This window comes from Prosopis cineraria, unplaced genomic scaffold (genome assembly GCF_029017545.1).
Source record: "Prosopis cineraria cultivar Desert tree isolate PC_DT_omini unplaced genomic scaffold, ASM2901754v1 PC13, whole genome shotgun sequence".
Lineage (NCBI taxonomy): Eukaryota > Viridiplantae > Streptophyta > Magnoliopsida > Fabales > Fabaceae > Prosopis > Prosopis cineraria.
Window position 1 is genome coordinate 31,204,894 of NW_026555344.1, and position 14,475 is coordinate 31,219,368.

The 14,475-nt window shown below is 30.1% G+C and overlaps 1 long non-coding RNA gene across 2 annotated transcripts; it reads left to right on the forward strand.

The window, feature by feature from the left end:
• LOC129290310 (uncharacterized) lies at positions 1-12,795 on the forward strand. Of its 2 annotated transcripts, XR_008588311.1 has the most exons (4): positions 1-223; positions 409-553; positions 1,777-1,849; positions 12,549-12,795. It is a non-coding gene; the product is annotated as an uncharacterized LOC129290310 (long non-coding RNA). The 2 variants fall into 2 exon arrangements; XR_008588310.1 differs by lacking the exon at positions 12,549-12,795 and having other exon boundaries at positions 1,777-2,076.
• Positions 12,796-14,475: the final 1,680 nt, after the last annotated feature.

Here is a 14,475-nt window from a genome sequence, read left to right on the forward strand (position 1 = left end):
TCCACTTCAATTTTCCTGGTGCTCTCTTGGTGTTGTGCCTCCGATCATCGTCTTTCCCTTCTCTTTCCCTTCTTCTATCAGCATTCTCCTTTCATCTCCACTAGTTCGGTCTCCTCATCTTGCTCTGTAACTTCCGTTGGCGTGGGGTGCGCGGCAGTGGTTCGGAGCATCCTGAATATTGCTCTTTCTTTCTTTTCCTCCAGCTATCTACGTGTCTAGGAAGGTGAGTGTTCGATTTTTCTTCTCCTTCTTGGCGGTTCGTGTGTGTGGAGTGAATCCCCTGTCGTCCTCCTCCTCTGCCCTGTGTCAATACTTGTGTGTGGGTGTGTTTGATCTTCATTTTTCCTTCTTTTCAGTTGCTGGTAAGCTCATCTTTTCTTCTTGTTTCATTGTTGTTTGCTGTGTTAGTTCAAATCCTTAACTCCCTCAATTTTCGATCAGCGTCTCCTCCCTGTGATTATTTTTGAAATCAGTTCTGGCTTCCTTGTGAGTGTGGCTGCCGTGAGGAACTCCTGGAATTCAACCACTTGTTTTCTTGTTTATTCATCCAACGGTAAGCCTACATCTCTTCTTTTCGTTGTTGATTAAGTGAATATATTGATTCTAAATATTCAAGTTGAGGTTATTTATTGGAATTTGCCACTGAATGGAATTTGATTTGGAAGTTGTATTGTGATGATTCGTGTTGACGGCAAAGTTTGGATTAATGAGATGTTTATTTATGGCTCAACTTGGGTGCCTACAAAGTGTTTGTTATAATGTCTAAAAGAGTATTTTAGATTGGATAAAGATGTCAATTTCAAAATTGAAGCTTAATGATGTATGTGTATGATTGTTTGAATTTATAGGCAATATGGTGTCAGGCTAGAGATGTATAAGAGAGGAATTTGTTGGAATGTAAGTTGTTAAATTTTTATATTATGAGTCTTAGGGGAACATGCTTAAATAATTATTTGAGTCATTAAATTGGAATCTCAAAGTACCTAAGGTAGATTATGTTAAATAATGGTTGTGGTATTTTATTAAGCTTTGAGAAGGTACAAAAAAAAAATGGAAATGTTTCTCTTGTTTTGGTTAGGTTATTAATAAATTAATAAATTGATAATGAACTAATTGATTCTATATTTTAGGTTGTGATGTGGTTTTGGATTGAATTTAAATGCTCATCAAGTGTTCAAAAAATTCCTTGATAAGTAATTTTAGAATCATAATTTATTTATTAAAAAAATTATAGAATCATTTGAGATATAAGTGAGAAGTTGTAGAGAAGTAAACTTTAGAATTCTTGAAAAAATTTTCAAGTGAGTGGGTAGTGTCTCAAATAAATTCTTGCAAAGTATTTATTTAAATTTTTATATTATTTCATTATAAGTTGTATAAATATTCTTGTTAATTTTATTTTTATAATTTATACAATTCTTCTTATTTACCTCACTTTTATATTAACTGGTTCATTATATAATATGTTTTATTTTTATTAAGAATTATGTTATTATTAAAGAATGTTTGAATATGTTGCATTATTAATTAATTATTTGTTCTAAGCATTTCTGTTGTTTAAATTTTATGATTTATATAATAGTGGTTAACATGGTGATTCGTGCATGAAAAAAAATTGAAAAGAAATTTGAGAGCTGAATATCATATGTTGAAAGAAATCACTTTAAATGAATGTTTTAATTCTATGCACGCTTGATTTAATTAGGGGAACTGAGTTTAGAATGCTAGATGCTAATGGTAATTCCGTAAACCCTTGACATGCTATGGCACACCTAGCTAGCAAGGTACTTGTAGGAGGTGTTAGTCCCGTGCGCAGGCCAATGCACGTGGAACGGAGGGATGGATATTTGTGAGTATAGTACTCATGCTTGTTTTGTTGGTGGCTTACCCTCGTAGAAAGCTGTGTTTGTTGGTGGCTTACCCTCGTAGAAAGCTGTGTTTGTTGGTGGCTTACCCTCATAGACTGTGTGTTCACGCTTGTTAATCATTCTGATTAAGTTTCACTAAAATGTGAAATTTTGAAAATTTATTATTTTTAAATTTACTCTATTAAACAAATTGTTATTTGATCGTATATAATTTCATATTGTAAATTTCCTCCTAGATTCGATTTAAAAATTTATTGTTTTACATTAGTTATTTACAAACTTTTCTTTTTTTTTTTGTTTTTTATTATATGATCATTCGAACTCTTTTTCTATATTTTTATTCGTTGTATGATTCTTAATAACTTATAAAATTTTAAAATTATTGGTTTATTTCTAGATGTTGTTGAGCAAGTCTGTCATTTATTGTTAGTTAAATTAAATGTGTTTTAATATTTCATTGATGTATTTTAAACTAAATTTTATTAATTGCTACTTTTACATGTTTTATCTATAATTTTGATTGGTATGTTACTCATTAGAAAATTTTTTTAGCTTCAGATAATGTAATTGACCCTATAAATGCTAATCATTAAGGGGCTTTATTGCTTTTGAGCGACAGAAGCATGCTTCAATCATTTATTTTAACGTATATATTCATTATATTATACAATAATAGTTAGTACTTCATGTATGCCGTAGTTAGGTCCTAATTTTATTTTGCTGATATATAATCTGTTAGTGTGAAGCCAGTCTCCTTTGATAGATTGGCTGACAGGTTTTGTTATTGTAAAAATTTCAAGAGGTCCAAATTACAAGAGAGATTCTGCTAAAATTTTTACAAAATATTTAAGATTTTACAAACTTCATAATTATATATATAAATTAATTATCAATATTTTAGCTTAATCTATAGTTAATAAAGGCTTATGAAATATGAGTCTATCTCATATTTTGTGCTGGTCATACTTTTAGTACTGGGGTGTGACATAAACTAAAGTAGTTATAACACTTGGACTTTAGTTAATAAAAAAATTTGTATGAGGAAAGTTATAATTACTTGTTCCATTATAGTTATTGTAAAAAAAAAGTAATTATTACATAAATTAGAATAGTCACTAATATTTATTTTTATTTTAAATTGAGAATATTTTAGATAGTTTACCAAAAATTATTAATATCATAAAGGTCTTTGGAAATTTGAAAAGAATTATAACATTTTGTAAGATTTTATTGTCATTCGCGTATTTTAAAAATATTTTTCTATCATTTTTTTAAAAAAGAAAAGACAAATTTTATACTATAGAAATTATGCAGTAGCCTGATACATGTTTTAGAAGGAACTTATTATCGTTTTTATAAGTGAATTTATATAAAAATCATTCGATAATTACTTTTTAAAAATTTTACTCTTCCACAAGTTTTTATGACTAGACTAAAAGATCATATACAAGAAATAAAATATTTTTTACTATGATACACTTAATAAAATAAATTAGAATTTTGTTTACTCATCAATTTATCTATATAGTTCTTTTTAATTCTACTGATATAATTAATTAAAAATGGCTTATGAGCACTTAAACCAAAAAATAAAAAGGTCATAGGTTGAACCCAAGTCTTCCTTTTCACAGATATAGGTGTGTGAGAGTAAGCTTTACACTCTACACGTTTCCTTCTCCAGACATACAAGTTTGGTGGAATTTACTGTAACTTTACCATGGATGTCATTATGACTAGTCACTTTAAAAAAGAAATTCAAACTTTAGGGATTAAAGGGCGATGCTGTTCTTGTATTTTCGTCTCCGTCATTTATTTATTTTGTTTAAAAAAACAACAATTTATTGTGAAGGTAAAATTAAAGTTGAGACTACAGTAGCAACGTATTTATCATGAAGGATCACATTATGGCTAAATTATTCTAAAAGGCCATAAAAAGACTTGTTTGCTGTGTGTATATTATGATAAAATATAGGACTAGTTGTTTAATTTAGTCCTTCAATATTTAACTCAATTATAAATTAATTTTTTAAATTTAACTCGTTACGATTTAGTGTCTCAAACTTTGTTGGCTTTAATATTCTGTCCCTGCAGTGATGAATCAGAGTGGGCAGCTTATTTTCCAACTTTTTTTTTTTTATTTCTAAAACTTCTCTCGCTTCCTTTTGCTGTCCAAGTCGCTTCAAATAATCTAATTGTTTCTTACGAAGCTCTACGTAGAGGTTTTGAAGGTTAGTAGCTAGAGAAATTTACGTGAAACCAATATAAACATAAGAAAGAGTTTAACAAATTGTAAAACTAATTGAAAGGTTATCTAAGAAATTAAAAAGCCCTTGAAATGCATATGTTTAAAAATAACAGTAGAAAGAAGGCATGCATGGTCATAGACTTAACAGAGTATCACATCCCAAATGAGTTCTATTTTGTTGATAAAGACATGGTGAAGATTTTCAGATGAATTGAAAATTATTAAAAAAAATTCTCGTTGTTCCAAAAAAAAAAAAGGGTTATCTTCTAACAGTGGTGTCCCATTACACAGTTGTGCATCGTCAGTTATAAATGCTAGCAGAAAGTCTCCTCAATCACCTCTATGATCTCTTTATCATGTCTGTATTTCCCATGAGTTAAAGTTTTAAAGAAAAATAGTAATAAAGGATCGTTAAAAACAATTTATGTCGATTAAAAATTAATTATGATTAAATTTTAAATAAAAAAATTTGAATAGACTGTTTAATTTAAATTGAGTTGTTGTTGAAATTTGAATAAATATTTATTAATAAAATATTTACTTAAAACAATAAATATCCACTACTGCAAATTTATTAATATATGACGAGGTTTATTAGATGGTTAGATGATAAACTGTCCAATAAACCTATGCAGGAATGAATATTGGACGGTTTTGCTGTCAACCATCCAATATTTACTGATATATTGGACGGTTATCCTTAGAACCGTCCAATATAAGATTTGAATTTTGAATTTTTTACTATTTTTTATTTTGACACAGATATTGGATGGTTATTGTGTATAACAGTCTAATATGTTGCACGTTTATTGGACGGTTAAGTGGATAACCGTCCAATATACGTTTAACTTATTCATTTCCCCTCCATTTCAGATCAGATTTCAATTTTGTAGCTCCTTCTCCGTGCCTTGTCTCCTATGTTTTTTGGTTTCTCTCCTCTCGGCCAAGCAGCATCTTCTTTGTTAGAGCTTGTGTTCTTCAATATTCCTCAAGCTTGCGTGCATTTACTCTTCCTCTTCATTAACTTCATTTTCTACAGTCCATAAGTGCTTGCCTCTTCTCTCCTTATTTCTTCATATTTCTTCTTAATCTCTTGAGTGCTATCTGAAACCATTTAAGTGGATTTTTGTGGTTGATTGTTGTTTGGAATTGATTAGGCATGGTTGATTTTTGATTTGGTTTGGGTTTATCAGATTGCATTATGTTGATTTGGTGTGTTATTAGTAACACCCATAAGGTATTTGATGAAATGTCTCAGAAAAAAATTATCTTTAGCCAAAACCCATATGAAATTTAAGTTATGGATAAGTTTAAGATATGTGTTAGACTAATAATATTTGTTTAGATGAGAGTTATATAAAGTTTTTATTTTTATCCAAATTTATGACCCATTTTTTGTGTATTTTTTGTTTGAACAATATTTAAGTGATTTGATTGGAAAGTTTTTTATCATTTGATTCTTTAATTAATAGTTGAGTAATGTATGAAGTTTTATATTAATTGAAATTATGTATGAGTACTTTGAGCTTACTCAAAATTATTACTCATGTGTGTCTTTTAGCTTAAAATACTATATATTGTTGTTGTTGTTGTTGATGGTGTTGTGATTGAAATGAGGCAAAATGCATTGGAAAGTTTCATTTTTATAACGTTATGCTATCCAATTTTTATTTAAATTTTTTTTAAGTTTTTTTTTCTTTTAAGTAAAAAGCATAAAACAATTAGGATGTATGTTAATATTAATATTCAAATATATATTGTTCTTATAATAATTGTAAGTAAAAAAAATTTTGTGATTGTAACCAAACATAAAACAATTATATTCCTTTCACTAGTACAAAATATTATTTTAATTACATATTTTTCACCACAATTTATAGAAAAATTGTGGTAAAATAAGTTATAGTGGCAAAAATATAAATAAGGTGAAAAATGTAAGATTTATGGCCACAGATATACAATCCACTTGTCGCCATAAATGATTTGACAAGCCATTAAACAAATAACGTAATTAAAATATATCATTAATTTAATTTTTAAATTTAAATTATTAAAAAATATAAATTTGTATGAAATATATATATATATATATATATTTAATGTGTCTCAATTTGAAATTTAGACATATTAAATTTAAGTTATTTTTAAAACTAAGATTATTTTCATTTTTATAAATATTTTATTATAAATATATATGTGAATTTAATTTGTCTGATTTTAGACATAATAAATATGCCTCAAATCATAAACCTACGGCGACAGGCATTCTTAACGCCTGTCAACGTAAGTATATCTGATTTCAGGCATATTTATTATGCCTAAAATTAGCACTTACGGCGACAGGTGTGATAAAGGCATGTTATCGTACATCCAATACAGGCACTAAACAAGCCTGAATTCCATAAAAATCTAGATATATTATATGTGTCTGAATTCAGAGATATTAAATTTAAATTATTAATAAACTTAAGATTATTTTAATTTTTATAAATATTTTATTAGAAATATATATGTAAATTAAATTTGTCTAATTTCAGGCATAATAAATATGCCTGAAATTAGAAACCTATGGCGACAGCCATTATTAATGCCTGTCGCCATAAGTATGTCAAATTTTAGGCATATTTAGTATGCCTAAAATTAGCACTTATGGCGACAGGCATGATAAATGCCTGTCACTGTATTCAAGCACTACACTTGCCTGAATTCCATAAAAAAAATAATTAATTAATAATTAAAAGTTTTACATAAATTTTTTTAATTATCTAAATTTTTAATATCTTTAAATCTAGACATATTAAATGTGTCTAAATTTAGAGATATTAAATTTAAATTATTAATAAAATTAAAATTATTTTAATTTTTATAAATATTTTATTAGAAATATATGTGTAAATGAAATTTGTCTGATTTCAGGCATATTTATTATGCCTAAAATCAGCACTTATGGCGATAGGCGTGATAAATATCTATCATTGTATGTCCAATTCAAGCACTAAATATGCCTGAAGTCTATTTAAAAATTAATTAATTAATAATTAAAACTTTTATATAAATTTTTTTAATTATCTAAATTTTTAATATGTTTGAATCTAGACATATTAAATGTGTCTAAATTCAGACATATTAAATTTAAATTATTAATAAAATTAAGATTATTTTAATTTTTATAAATATTTTATTAGAAATATATATGTAAATTAAATTTGTTTGATTTCAGGCATAATAAATATGTCTCAAATCAAAAACCTACAGCGACAAGCGTTATTAATGCCTGTCACCGTAAGTATGTTTAATTTCAGGCATATTTATTATGCCTGAAATTAGCACTTACGGTGACAGGCGTGATAAATGCCTTTCATCGTATGTCCAATTCAGGCACTAAATATGCCTGAATTCAATAAAAAAATCATTAATTAATAATTAAAAGTTTTTCATAAATTTTTTAATTATGTAAATTTTTAAGATGTCTAAATCCAGACATATTAAATGTGTTTGAATTCAGACATATTAAATTTAAATTATTAATAAAATTAAGATTATTTTAATTTTTATAAATATTTTATTAGAAATATATATATATATATATGTAAATTAAATTTGTCTTATTTCAAGCATAATAAATATGCCTCAAATCAAAAACCTACAGCGACCAGTGCTATTAACGCCTGTCGCTGTAAGTATGTCAGATTTTAGGCATATTTAGTATGCCTGAAATTAGCATTTACGGCAACAGGCGTGATAAATGCCTGTCGTCGTATGTTCAATTCAAGCACTACATATGCCTAGATTCCATAAAAAAATTAATTAATAATTAAAAGTTTTACATAAATTTTTTTAATTATCTAAATTTTTAATATGTCTGAATCCAGACATATTAAATGTGTCTGAATTCAAACATATTAAATTTAAATTATTAATAAAATTAAGATTATTTTAATTTTTATTAAATATTTTATTAGAAATATATATGTAAATGAAATTTGTCTGATTTCAGGCATATTTAGTATGCTTGAAATCAGACAAACTTACAATTCACACCTGTTGCTGTAAGTTTGTCATCACTTACGGCGACAGGCGTTAATGACGCCTGTCGCCATATGTGTCCTTTAAGTTACCTAGAGCTTGTTTTTGCCACTAGATCTTTCATTTGCCTTAGCTCAACCCTTAGCTCCTCATATGTCTGCAGCTCCCTCACTCGCCCTTAGCTCCCAAAATGTCTGCCGCAGCTTTCATTCCCCTAGCTCCCTTGTCTGCCGTAGCTCCATCCCCCAGCTCCCTCGTCCGTCGTAGCTCCACCCCCTCTTCCCCCAGCTTCCTCGTCCACTATCAGCTCCATTTCCCTAGCTCATCCTCCAACTCTAGCTTTAGCTCATCTCGACGCCCACAGCTCCTCCGTCGCCTGCTGTCTCCTCTACCTCCCTATTCCCCTAACTCATTTCAATGCTAGCTAAAGGTTTTTCCCCCTTTTTTTGCAATTTATTATTATTGTTTTTTGCAATTTATGTCATTTTTTTAGATTAATTTTTCATATTTTTGCCTGGATTTTTCATTTTTGATTTTAAAACTTGATTTTCATTTTTCTAATTATAATTATGCACATTTTTAATTGCAATTTTGTTAAATTTAATTATAATCTATCATGCCTTGAGTTTAATTAATTTAAATTTTGTTTTAAATCTTGGAGAATCTCTATTTATTGAGTTGTTATGCAAGCAAATTGCAAAATGTAAATTATTTGGGTGATACATTATTATTATTTGTTTATTGTGTGGTTAATTATACTTGATTAGTAGATAATATCGTGCATTGCATTTAATTAGTTAAAATTGGTGATTTATTGGAAATCAATAGACTTAATCGGAGGGTTTAGTGCCCGAGGAATCTTAATTTATAAGTCGTTATGCTGTCAAATTTTTTAAAATTTCAAATCATAAATTATTTTTTTATATTTTCATTAGGTAATGATGAACTATAGTTGGATAGATTCTTTGCGGACAAGTGATGAAAATGAGAGAAGGGTAGATTAATTTTTGGAATTTGCAAAGAATAATGCTCCTAATGATAAAGGATTGTTCTATTATCATTGTGTTAAATGTTTGAATGGGTTGCGACGAAGTTTTGTTGAGATTAAAGATCACCTAATTTCTTTTGGGTTCTATAAAGCATACACATCATGGGTATTGCATGGTGAATCTAGAAAACATAGGATGCCACAAGAGGTGGATTATGATATAGATTATTTTAGTGATCAAATAGAAGATATGTTATGTGATATTAGTGTTGAAGCTGTTGAGAAGGTGCACAAATATGATAGCTTATGCAATGATTCAGAAACTCCTTTGTATCCAGGGTGCACAAAATATACAAGACTAACAGTGGTGTTGAAGTTGTTTAACTTGAAAGCAAGATATGAGTAGAGTAATGAGAGTTTCACAGAGTTGCTCAGATTGTTGAAAGAGATGCTTCCAATGGGCAATACACTTCCCAATAGCTACTATGAGGCGAAAAAAATATTGTGTCCAATGGATTAGGGTACCAAAAGATACATGCTTGCCCCAATGATTGTATATTATACAAAAATGATTTTGAAGAATTGGATGCATGTTTCGATCTGTAAGGCATCACGCTACAAAGTAAAAGAGATAGATGGTAGTGATGATTCCATTACTAAAAGGCCTCCAACGAAGGTGTTGTGGTATCTTCATATAATACCAAGGTTTAAACGTTTGTTTACTAATTCAAATGAGGCAAAGAGCTTGAGATGGCATGCTGATGAGAGAAAAATGGATGGCATGCTTCGGCATCCAGTTGATTCTCCACAATGGAAGGGAATTGATAAATTATTTCCTGAATTTGGCAATGAGCCTGGGAATCTTAGGCTTGAATTGTGTACAGATAAAATGAATCCTTATGGTAACCTTAGTAATCAATATAGCTCATGACCTGTTCTGTTAGTGATTTACAATCTTCCTCCATTGTTGTGCGTGAAATGGAATTGATAAATTATTTCCTGAATTTGGCAATGAGTCTGGAAATCTTAGGCTTGAATTGTGTACAGATAAAATGAATCCTTATGGTAACCTTAGTAGTCAATATAGCTCATGACCTATTCTGTTAGTGATTTACAATCTTCCTCCATGGTTGTGCATGAAATGCAAATATATCATGCTATCTTTGATGATTTCAGGCCCTAAACAACCAGGAAATGATATAGATATTTACTTGACACTATTGATTGAAGATTTGAAGATGATGTGGGAGATAGGTGTTGAAGTGTTTGATTCATATCAGAATGAATCTTTTAAGCTGTGACTTATGATTTTTTACACAATAAATAATTTTCCTGCATATGAAAACCTATCTAGATATAGTGTGAAGGGGTATAAAGCATGTCTTATCTGTGAAGAGAACACATCCCATCAACAACTAAAACATGAGAAAAAGATAGTCTATCTTCGTCATTAAAGATTTTTGAGATGAGACCACCCTTATCACAAGCAGAAAAAAAGATTCAATGGTTATCAAGTGTATGATGAAGCTCCAGATCCATTAACTACAAACTTGGCATGTGAACGGGTGAGAGATATCAATGTGGGATTTGGTAAGAATAAGAAAAAAGAAGCTCGAAAGAATCAGTGGAAAAAGAGGCCTATCTTTTTCAATCTCCTAAATTGGAGCACCCTTGAGGTGAGACATAATCTTGATGTGATGCATGTGGAAAAAAATGTGTATGATAGTCTAATTTGAACACTGTTAGACATAAAGGGAAAGACTAAGGATGGACTTAAAGTAAGGCTAGACTTACTCGACATGGGAATATGAACAAACTTGGGTCCAAGAGTAGAAGGAAAGAGGACTTACATGAGCCTAGCCCCTTATACTTTATCTAAGAGAGAGAAAAAAGTTTTTGCGAGTGTTTACATGGTATTAAGGTTCCACGAGGATATTCTTCAAATATCAAGAACCTTGTATCGATGAAAGATTTAAAATTAGTTGGTTTGAAGTCTCATGATTTCCATGTACTAATGCAACAATTGTTACCAGTAGCAATTAGAGACATATTGGACGAAAAGGTGAGAAAGTCAATTATCAAATTATGTGTCTTCTTTAATGCAATTTGTGGTAAAGCTATTGATCCTGAAAAATTAGACGAATTGCAAAATGAAGTTGTCATTACCTTATGTCAACATGAAATGTATTTTGTTCCCTCATTTTTTGACATCATGGTGCACTTAATTGTACATTTGGTGAGAGAGATAAAGTTATGTGGCCCTATTTATCTGCATTGGATGTATCCATTTGAGCGGTACATGAAAATTCTTAAAGGATATGTGAAGAATCTCCATCATCCAGAAGCCTTTATTGTTGAAAGATATGTTGCTGAGGAGGTTGTCGAGTTTTGTACTGAATACCTAACCGAAGTAAAGGCTATCGGAGTTTCCAAGTCTCACCATGAGGGATAAGAGTTGATGGGCAAGGGACACGAGGGATGAAAATAAAGCGCATGACACATGAAGAAATGCAACAAGCACATCTATACATTTTGAATAACACCGATGATGTTCAAGATTACTTAGATGCGCACAAAAATGAATTAAAGGATCGGTACCCTAAAAAGGCCGATAAATGGTTGTTAAGTGAGCATAACAAACATTTTTCACTCTGGTTTAGGGCAAGGGTAAAGGAGGATCATTAGAAGGCTAATGTTTATGATACAATAAGGTGGTTAGCTAATGGGCCTAACTTTGATGTTATAACTTAAAGTGTATATGACATTAATGGGTATTCATTCTATACAAAAATACAAGATGATAATAACACTATGCAACATAGTGGGGTAATGGTAGAGGCTAAGGCAACTCATTTTTCTAGTGCTAAAGATAGAAATCCAACTGTGGTATCTTTATTATATTTTGGACTTATTGAAAAGATATGGGAAGTTGATTATTTTAAATTTAAGGTGCCCATTTTCAAGTGCATGTAGATTGATATTAAGAATGGTGTTTAAGAAGATAAATTAGGTTTTACTTTAGTGGACCTTCATAAGGCAAAACATAAGGATGAGCCTTTTATCATGGCAACTCATGCAAAATAAGTTTTTTATGTTATCAATCTAGCCGATAAAAGGTTGTCCATTGTACTATTAGGAAAAAGTCTCCTCTCTCATGACGAAAATGATGAAACAAGTTTTGGCATTGAAGAGATTCCTCTTTTTATGCCAACGCAACCCTTGTTGGATGTGGAAGATGACGACGATGTCTATGACGTTAGAACTGATCATGATTAAGGGTTTTAGGAGAATTAAAATATATTTATAATGGTAACATAATATTAGTAAATTTTTTTATCCCTTTTTTATGCTTTCATTATTTATATCAGTTTAAATTTATTATATTTTTTTCTACTAATATTATTTATCTTATTTATTTCAGGAGAAATATGGAAAATCCTTCCAGCAGTGGCATTGAAAAAGCAAAGACTAATAGAGGTAAAAGAGGGGCCACACGACTAACTAAGTTAGCCCAAGCATATGGAAAGATTCATCTTGACTTTGATGAAAAGGGCCAACCAATTGATAAGAAAAGAAGAAATATTTTTAAGAGTTTTGTGGGTCTTGTAGCTCGTCAAAAAATTAGCATCTTAGAGGAAGATTGGGATGATATAAAAGAAAGTGATGAAGATAATGTTTGGGAAATAATACTGATATTTTTAACTGCTTTCTATCGTATTTACTTTTTATTTTGAAATATATGTTGTCATTAAATTCATCGTTGGTGTGTTATTTTGTAGATTACATATGACATAAAGGAAACTTCATTTTTAAAGGACAAATGGCTAAAATATGCCAGGGACCGATGGAGCGACTTTAAGTCCAAACTTACAAAAAAATATGTGTTTTCCAAGAATGACAATAAAAATGATGATAGTGACAATGATATCGGCGTGGAAAAATCTTGGGAGAAGTATCCATTCATTAATTATGACACATGGATGAAATTTGTTCACAGTATACACAATCCTAAACTTTTGGTAAGCGAAAGAAAAATATTATATTAAACTAGTATTATTAAAATTTTATTTTAACAAATGTTTTTCATTATTTGTTAATAGAAAAAAAGTCAAAGGGTTTAAGAGTGTCGGAAGAAAAACCTATACAACCATACTATATTTCAAGGAGGGTATGCATATGTTTATGACATAATGACCCAAGAGAAGTGCGAAGCGAAAAGACAAGCGATGGGGGTTGATAATGTTGAAGACGTTTCTCCTCCATCTTCAATTAATCGTGTACAAGCATGGAAGAGAGGACGGATGACTAAAAAAGGAGAGTATATTTTCCTGGAAGTTAGAGAAGTGGCCAAAAAAATTGTAAGCATATTTATAATCAACATCTCAATTATATGATTTAAGTCTACTAATTGCATTGGTTGATTACATGTTCCAGGATGCTTTTACAGAAGCATCCTCTCAGGGGACCTTTGTATCTACTGGTAGGAAGGATATATCGGCCATAGCTTTAAGAAGTGAAGAGCACTCTGGCCGTGTTAGGAGGGTTCCAAAAGGCGTGGGCATAAGATAATATTTTGAACCACCATCACGTCCTGATCTTGTACCAATGCAACAAGTATAAATGATGGTAGCAGAATGCAAATCGAGCATGATAATGGAAATGCAATCAATGATTAGTAATCTCCAAATGCAATCACAACAAGCACCGAACTATGATGGTGTTCCAGATCCAGGGTGTGATCCTAACCTATCAGAGCAAGGAATGCCATGCATACTTTATGTGGAGGATCATGGCAAATGAGTAGTTGCATATAAAAAGGTGTATAACCATGCAACTACAGTGCACCACCAATCGATACAACATAACCAAGTAAAGGTCACAGTTGAAGAGGTTGTGGATGCCAATGCTCCTGTGTTATTCCTTACTGAGGAGGTGTAAATAGTAGGACAAGCTGAGCATAATTTTATTATTTGGTTGAAAAGGCTAGCCCGACAGCCTACCAATGAGGTATAAAAAGTTATAATTTTTATATTTCTTAATTAACATTATAGGTATTTCTAATTTTTATTATATATTAATTATAGGAATTCCTATAATCAAAAGAATCTCTAGGTTTTAATCCCCAACTGGTGAAGATTATTTGAAATAGTTGGCTTCGATGGTGGTTGATATGAATGAATTTTCTGATGAAATAAAAGTAAGCGAAATGATTATTGGGAAGCCTATTACTTTCAGAGTCTCCAAAAAAGATATTAATGATCTCATTATTTTTGACTAGTTGGACTTAGTAATAATTTAAGTGTTTATTATGTAAGTGTTCATTTTTATTTCTAGATTAGTATTTAATA